The sequence below is a fragment of the Haliotis cracherodii genome, unplaced genomic scaffold, assembly GCF_022045235.1.
Source record: "Haliotis cracherodii isolate W230 unplaced genomic scaffold, xgHalCrac1.p SCAF_20, whole genome shotgun sequence".
Lineage (NCBI taxonomy): Eukaryota > Metazoa > Mollusca > Gastropoda > Lepetellida > Haliotidae > Haliotis > Haliotis cracherodii.
The window spans coordinates 13,791,320-13,799,251 of NW_027266276.1; the positions used below are offsets into that span (position 1 = coordinate 13,791,320).

At 37.5% G+C, this 7,932-nt stretch overlaps 1 long non-coding RNA gene across 1 annotated transcript; it reads right to left on the reverse strand.

Annotated features, from left to right (window-relative positions):
- Positions 1-2,731: 2,731 nt before the first annotated feature.
- On the reverse strand, positions 2,732-3,907 carry LOC139470393 (uncharacterized). Its single transcript, XR_011653774.1, has 4 exons — positions 3,880-3,907; positions 3,508-3,592; positions 2,961-3,030; positions 2,732-2,810 (listed from the first exon to the last, which is right to left on the reverse strand). It is a non-coding gene; the product is annotated as an uncharacterized lncRNA (long non-coding RNA).
- Positions 3,908-7,932: the final 4,025 nt, after the last annotated feature.

Genomic DNA, 7,932 nt, shown 5'->3' on the forward strand with positions numbered 1-7,932 from the left:
TGCATCGACCAAGCCCAAACAACAGGGTCTAACAGAATACATGTACTTCCTACATTTCCACCAGAGTCTTCAATGGCCAGCACTTATTCCAGATATAAATACAATTGAAGACTATGGGATAGTCTCCTCATCAACCAAGTGCGTCACGCATCAAGGAAATTCACGGATCTTTGTGTCGCCATTCTATAGTTATGTGGTTCAGAAACCAAGTGCCCCCGAAGTGTACTGGTCAACGTCATGTACACGTCCTTAAACTCAGATTCATCAAATTGAACTATATTGCCGTTTCTTCTTTCAGTAAATAACGTACGCATGATGCGTCCCAGATACAGATGAGTCCGAAGGCAGAACGCCTATACAAGATTCCACAGGGAGAGAGACCATTCTGATCCAAAGGTCCATATACAACAGGACAAATCAAGCTTGCAATATGTCATTATTCAAAGAATTACTTTCATAATTGTAATCTTAGATTTACATTCTTGTCATTTTTAGAATACACCAACGTGGAATAAACTAATTTTGAATTATGAAACGGGGATGAAGTCAGATGAAGACGTGTCAGGGATTGAACCACGCTTCAGAAAGAACCTGCAATTCATCCGTCTTGTTGATTGGACGCTTTAATTGCAAAGCAGAGGGTCATTTGTCATCCAACCAGGGCGCTTCCCGATAGCTCTGAAACACACAAGTAGGTTTGTCAACAACAATCTAAGATCAAAGACACATATCCTGCAATATGTCCTCTTTAAAAATGTACATAAACCCGAAGTGAATCGTTGAGTGAATGCTATCTGACGTCCCAGTCAGACATATGCCTGCTATATCACAGTGGCCTGTGAATTTACGAATCTGGACCAGACAAACTAATGGTCGATATGATGAACACCTTCCAGTCGCCCAGCCTGACAACCCGAACCATCGCGAAAAAAGGTAAGCACGTCCAACCCTGCCAGCAACAGAAACCACGGTTTACCCCGATTATGTTTCTAGCGTTGTCAGCACCAAATCGGTAAACGTCTGAGACCTGCGTCACTTCGGGCTTTAATCCCACGTTAAGCTGACACGCCGTGATATAACTGGACTACTGTTCAAAGCGGCGTTAAAAGCGAAGCTCTGACTCAGAAGTCACAGTACTAGCTTACACACTTCATTCATTCTACAAGGGATAATGAACACACAAAATAGTTTCTGGTTAGGGTTCAGTCAGTTCAGGATAAGAAATGAAACCGACAAAACCTTTCTATATTCATAAGATAATCATATAATTTAGCTATTTTCTTTTATGTTTCATGATGAAGTATCTATACCTAGTTTACTACCTAAACAATAAAATTGTTTAAATGAATGAATTTATTTGTTTTGTTACATCGACAGACACTTTCATCAATGTTTCAGACTTCAATACTGCCAGAATTATCGCTACAATAGACATCCACTGGAAAGCAATGTTTCCAAATGCAGCCAACCACGGGTCTCTGTTTCAAATGGCTCGGAAGCAGTTAATTTATTATCATTTGTATACAATCAACATTCAATATCAACATATTCTTTCCATTTTAACATATCTAATTATTTCACAAACACTCCTTTGCAAATAATTACTCCTTAACCTGAAACAGTACCTGTGTCCGTCAGGAAGATTGCCCTCATACCATTTGACCAGAAAGAATAATGATCACTCCTTATTAGATCATTGAAGATCAGGAATTGCTGCTGTGTTAGTGTCGGGCCAGTTAGAACGGTGATGTTAATCTTCTCAAGCTCGAACTCAGGCTGACCCAAGGCTTTGTAAGAAGTGACGAAGGCATCAAGGACGTCAGAGTCGTAGGCACGGCCAATTGCTGCGATGAAGTCTCCCTTTTTGCCGTCAGAGTTAACGCTGCTTACAACGCCCGGGGCAAACTGGAGATAGATGGGGTTTTAGCTTTATAGCACGTTAGAACCAACAGGGCATCACGAAGAGCAAGTGAAAGGTCACATAAGGTACCCAGTACCTTGTGCTTATCGGAAAAGGCGACTGAAAAGGAGATTGTGTGGTCAGTCTCTGTCTTGGCTGACTGATGATGCCATCAATCGTTCGTTTGACCAGCAAAACCCATTTTTTGCATGCCGCGGTGAAATAGAATGTGACTAACTGCAGGGCAACCAACTACCGACTACCTACAGGGCCTCATCTTTTGAAGTTTTGTGGTGAAGGTACTGTATTTAATCATGTATGTATGAACGCTAAAGAAGCTACTGCGACAGAGATAGAAGTTTGAACCAAGGCAGGGCGGGACAACTTAGGAATGGCCAGGAGTCCGAACTTGACCACACAGAAGGAAGCGAGCTACAAAAACATGTTTTATATTATTGGAAAGATCTCGAGGAGACGAATCCAAATAATGTGTGTACCGGTGTGTACACATGTTTACAAACTCAAAAATTGGCTCAGAAAATGCATTACTGCAGAAATTTCTGACAGAATTTTTTTTTTCTGCAGAAATTTCTGGCAGTATTTTTTTTTTCTACAGAAATTTCTGGCAGATTTTTTTTCTGCAGTAATATTTAGCAGGATTGTTTAAATTCAGGAGAAATAAGGTTCAATCATTGGTTCAATCATTGGATAGTTTAATCTGGAGTTGCTTTAAATGACCTTTTCCCCAAAAACAAACATTTTTAGTTCACATGATTACAAGCACAAAAAATAAAACTAATTTCGTGAGATCTTTCATAAAAAATTTATTCACATGCTATATTACAAGACATGTCCTTGGGCGACTTTGCACTATGTCTCATGGGTGAGGCGATGTTTCCAGCGATGGGTCCTATCACAGAAGTAAATAGCTGTATAGATGAGTGGATCCATATTGTCTAATATAGCATCAGATAAATTGCAGCCTATATGAAGCTTAGAGTTTACAATAGAGCCTACGGCATAAGATGTATTATGAATGTAAATAGTCTGCTTTACTTACGTTTTCTTCTCAACATACTTGAAATGAATTCTTTTTTTCGTCTGGTCATTGAAACCTATGTGCACATATTCTGAAAAGATATGAAAAAAACATTAAAATGCTTTTCATTTCAGTAATAAACACATTCCACATGCCTTAGCCACATGAACAATGTAAGAGAGGTGAGGTGAGTTGAAATTGGGTTTAACGTGGCGTCCAAGATTATTGCACATATATAGCGATGTGCATGCGTGTGTGTGTGTGTGTGTGTGGCTGCTTGTACTAGTCTGGACTGATTCTAGCCCACTAAAATACCATTCCGCAGTTTAACATGAAAAACCTACTCAGTACACAGTACATGACTCCAAGCTGACCAGTCCCTGTTTTAGCTCCCTAATGCAGAACGCGAGACAGGGTAACAACAAGTACCATCTTTTAACGTCTTTAGGTATGACGAGGCCAGGGATCGACAATGTAAGACTTGAATCATAGCATATTTAAAGTTCAAGGTCACTTAGCATACGTACAATTGAAGGGGTATAAACCATTTGAATATTCTTAGAGTTACCTCCATCAATGCGCTCCACATGACCAGGGTACCTATCTGCTCTGTGCACCAGCCATGGGGCCTCTACTTCGTCACCTTTCTTTAACTAAATCAGATATATAATTATATATTAATTCTTGTAACCTGTTCATTAATTCTTGTTACATGTTTACCAATTCTTGAAGGCTTAAAAAAGTCACAGTGAAAAGTTTTGAAAAGTTTTTAGACAATACAAATATGTAAATAGTGATGAGCTCCGAAGATAAATGTAAAAATTCAGATAAAAAGCTATGAGAAATTATTGATGGTAAGAAAATCATTAATCATGTTGTAATCTGTGTGAAAACTTTTATAACTGATTATGTTTATGCTCTATCTTTGTATTCTGCTTACCTCTAACCTAATCTTGTTTGTTATTAGCCAATCGTCTAAGTTGTTGCCAGTCCAATGTAGGTTCACGTTCTCCTTTTGGACCGATAATATTTTGGCTTTATACCTGTATTTGTTTTATAAAGATAAAAAATAAATCATGATTGAGGCAGAAAATGAAGGATAACATGAATTTCCATTTTCACTGTTCTGTAAATAACTTTTGCCCCACTGACATTTTCCCAGAATCTATTATTAGCAGATGGAAAACACAACACTACTGGAATACAAAGTGTATAGAAGTTCTTTTAAAAACAATAAGTCAAACCAACCAACTCAAACCACTATGCACTTCCTGTCAGAAAACATTTAACTTCTATCACATGTCTCCCTATTTTTGATAATACAATAACATGTTCTTGTCAGTAACTGTAACCGTGAACTGGACTTCAAAAAGAACATCAAATTATAAGAATCATACTACTCAGATGCTACTAACATGTGTTAATCTGCATGTCATCACATAAAATGTCAGCTTAAAACCCAGAGGTTTCAAAAGAGATGAAAACTGGAGTTACTTGGCATAGGTTGTAGCTGGGTAACAGATGGGAATGATCAGACAGAAAGGACATTATGTTATTCAGCATAAACTGCAGAAATGGTTCCGTAATGAACACAAATATCATTTTCACTACTGCCGCAATGCATTTATGTGAGCAATTTCAAGAGTCACAAAAAGTGTGATCCTTCAAGCAAAGTTTCTGTTTCAAAGAGCTAAAAAGTTCAGATGAAATGCCTAGTATGAAAAAGGGGGACAGACAATTGATTTTCAGTCAGGAGAGTTATAGCAATTAATTGATATGAAATAATAAATATTGATACATAAGGAAGATCATGATCCATCAGTATCTCAGCAAATCGTTGCAATCTGAACATAATCATAAAAAAAATACTTGTGTGAAACGTGATGAAAACAATTCAATATATGAAATTTCCTTCAACAATGCAAACAGTAATTACATACCAAAAGTCATCCTCCTCAATGCCTCCACAATCATGCCAACATTGAATTTGCAGGGGGACATCTATGGACAAAATCAGTGTTATGTGTGTTTAAATTAAAGCATGGTACTAAGTGGACAAAGAGGATTCAGTCATTTCTGTATATTCTATTTTGAAGTTTTCAATTTATATTTTAACAATTTAAAGCAAGGGCATATCATATTGTTTGAACTGGATACTGATAATTCATATCTTATACCAGATGCTGTATGACAAATAAGCCAAATAAGGGAAGAAAGATACACAAATACCATCCACATTGTATTAACACAGGGCCTGTACCTTTGCCTGTGTTAATTTCCAGTTATTCACAATACTGATCTTGCTGTAGGAAATGTGGTGATTATCATATTGATAAGACAGTGAATCATTAGCTCTGATCTGAATGAAACCCATGTAGATAGTAATGTTGCCAAGGATCATAATCAGGGTGAGTCATCAATTTCAGTTATAGGCATGCACAGCAACAGTGTCCATGGCCCATGAAAATCCACATACATGTATACACTAGCATATGAACGTGTCAGTTACTGCCCATTATTTCTACAATCTGCTCACCTTTTTATTGTGCCGCCTTCTTTGCAAGTAATCAAACTATTGGTTTACATACATCAGGAACTATCTACCATTTTTATCATATTAGGGTTTAGTCAATTAACTATAATTCAGTTACATATATATTAACTTACCATTTTCTCAGTTTGCACAATCTTAGATGCCTGAAAATAATAGGTCAGATTAATTAGAAGCATAAAAGGTCATAAAAAGATCCTAAAATGGGTCCTTTTTATAGAATTTTGGTACTTAAATGTAGTCCACACCAAAAGAAACAATCAGGTGCTTGATCAGTCTGCCTGACATGTATTTGACATTAATATTCCTTTTCTATGACCTGGCACTTAGTTCAGAGAAGATGACAAACGGAAGATTTATATATGACAGATGGATTGAGGAACATTGCAGTGAGTACAAAAAATTAACTATTACCAAAAACAACATTGTATTCATATTCAAGTCTGCAAGACATATTCAAGACACACAGTCACTGAGCCTTACCATCACTGCAATAACATTACTTTTCAAGCTAATATAGTAATTCATTTAATATACCGGTATGTTGTTCATGAAATGATTAAAGTTTAATTACCTTTCTACTCTTTTGTGGTGCTCTTCCATTGTAATGTATCACCTGAAAATAGCAGTTTTTCGAAAAAATACCCTAGTAGGTACATAAAGTTACATAAATTGCATACTTCTCTTATCATAGGTATTCAAAATAGCTTATTTGATCATGTGGATCATAATAACTTTCAGTTACATACATGTAGTAATATTTTAGTATAATTAAGAATAACAAACCATGTGTACATACAATGTTTAATATGCACTGTAAAATGAGGTTAAAGTAGTATCAAATCTGACAAAGTACTTACTGGAAGATCCTGGCATTCCATGATGGGTAGATTCTAATAAAAGAAACATATCATATGGGTGTATGGTTCCATAATATGTTACTCACTAGTCAGTTGAACTTCTCAAACAATTAACACACTTCACTTCACATTAAGTATATGCAGATACATGCAAAAATAAAACTGCTGAATATTGGGTCAAAATAGCTTTATAAACTTCTGGCATTTTAAGTCTATGGCAAGATTAAGTATACGGTTATAAAGAAGTTAGTGAGTTTAACACCGCTTTTAACAGTATTACAGTTACATGTATATCGCGGCGTGTCAGTGGGAGGAAACCCCGAAGTGATGCAGGTCTCAGACGTTTACCACTTCGGTGAAACCCACGAGCACTGGTATGGTGCTGACAAACCTAGAACCAGGGCAAACCAGGAGTCGAACCCACAATCATAGGTTTCTAGTGTGCCCAGGGGATGCAACTCTGTACAGCGAATTGCGGCGCCATAGATGAATAGGCCACATGTGTCCCCGGTAACAATAGTATGCAAACTTTACAGGTACAGGTGGGCTATCTGGGTTTCTGTTTCTGCTTTACTAACCTCATGACGTTCCTGTGCTGATTCCTCATAGTGTTACCCCTGCAACATAATGTCAACGTCAAACTAATTCAGTTGAAAAATGTACATTATATATAAATGACATTTTTCTGAGGATAAATGAAATGCCTAGTTCAGACTATCCACTCAAAGAATCAGCAACTGGGCTTCATTGCTCGTCCAATATTAGGAGCCTGTACATTCATGTAGGTTGCTGTTGTCATCATGTCACCGCTAATGGCCTCATGACCAAGATGAAATAATTAACTAATTGTCCTTGATAAGCCCTAAACATAAAGTAAAAGTATTAGCTCATATTAGGTGACATGGTTCATTTTCACTGAGTATGAATTGTTGTAACTCACCTGAACTATGGTCACTTGTAGGTCCTTGTCATCATCATGGAATGCATAAACCTGTAAACAAGACAATGCAACAAATACAGAGGTCCTTATCATATATCTCTTATTTTGATAGGGCTCTTATGCTACTGAACTGGGGAATTTCAGGTTAGAATTGGTCCACAGCAACCAATGTTGACAGTGTCATGGCATGGTGGCATGGATTGTTGCTCATAACAACTATCACCGGACCAGGCTGTCTTCAAATGGCTTAAATATTGCCAAGTGTGGCATTAAATAACACGAGGGACTGAACTTGTCATGATATACATAATGCACAAACCACCCAGAGCGCCATGCGGCCAGCATGGTACAGGACTAGGCTGGTCCTCACCACTGACACCAGCTGATCACTGCGCCAGAATGTATAGCCTATTTGGCGTTGCTGTTCAAGTTCGAATTTCCGATAGGCCTGTCTCTACTCAAGAAAATAAAGAAATGTCTTGAATTTCCGACAGCATAACCTGGTGTCCGATCTTTAAAAAGTTCGGAACGAGTGTGAAGCCATGATAAGAAATATTATTATTAATGATTGAAGCCACCTTCCCAAATGTGTGTGCTGCATAAGCTGGAGTGGTTCCCCTTAGATTTTCCAAAATATGAATC